A 991-nucleotide genomic window follows, 5' to 3' on the forward strand; every position below is an offset into this window, starting at 1 on the left:
GCCCGGGGGAGCTCGGGGCGGGCGCAAGGCCACGGCAGACCTAGCCCCAGGCAGAAGAAAGTTTCTGCTACCCTGGGTCTCACTGGCATCCCGCCGGGTCTTGGCTTTGAGGGATTCTGTGCCAGACCTGGGACCTGGGTGGTTTTCTGGGGGTCCAGGATGGGGAGCTGGAGCCGCTCTGGGCTGGGCCGCCGCCGGGGCTCCGCTTCGCAGGTGCAGAGGTCCGAGGGCTCCCAGGCCCAGGGCTCTTGGGGCTGCTCAAGAGCTCCAGGAGCAGGACAGGAATCTGCCCGGCCCCGGGCCCCGGCACCTCCAGAAGCGAGCCCCAGAAAGAGTGCGGTGTCGGGGTGCGGAGGGCAGGGGCCGCGTGCTAGGGAAAAGGCCGCGTTTCCAGGGCCGGCGGGAGCTCGGGCTCCGCGCGGATAGGAAGGCGGCGGGGTGAAGGGGCCCCCCCCTCAACTTCCAGACGCGATCTTCCCGGATCTCCACCTTCGCCCCAGGGTAAAGCACCAGTCCTTGCAGGTCACTGCCCAGGACACCGGCTCTGCAGGGCCCAAAAAGGCCAGAAAGAAAGGGCCGCAAACTGTCCTACGACGGAAGAATCTAGAACCCAACGAGAACGTCCCGAAAGCAACATAAATTAAATTTTCTTCGGCAGCAGGACAGGGATATATACACGCATTTCTTTCTCCGCTGGGTTTAAGATCTTCCTGTCGCCGGAAGAACGAAAACGCGGGTGGGGTGAGAAAAAAGAACGCAGGACAGACCCGCGGACGAGGAAGTCGGATCCGCGCGGGGGGGCTCGGATCGCGTTCGAAGCCGCTCGTCCCAGCCCGGGGCGCAGGCTCGGCCCTCCTCAGGCGGCCCGCACCCCTCATTTGGGGCTTCGTCACCCGCCTAACGAAAGCAAACCGTGTGGAAATCGCCGGTACACAGTTGGGCCTGTGCTGTAATTAATTCAGTGTCTCTTTTAATCAAACTGAAAAGAAAT

The sequence above is a fragment of the Fukomys damarensis genome, unplaced genomic scaffold (genome assembly GCF_012274545.1).
Source record: "Fukomys damarensis isolate Sample0158 unplaced genomic scaffold, DMR_v1.0_HiC HiC_scaffold_36, whole genome shotgun sequence".
NCBI lineage: Eukaryota > Metazoa > Chordata > Mammalia > Rodentia > Bathyergidae > Fukomys > Fukomys damarensis.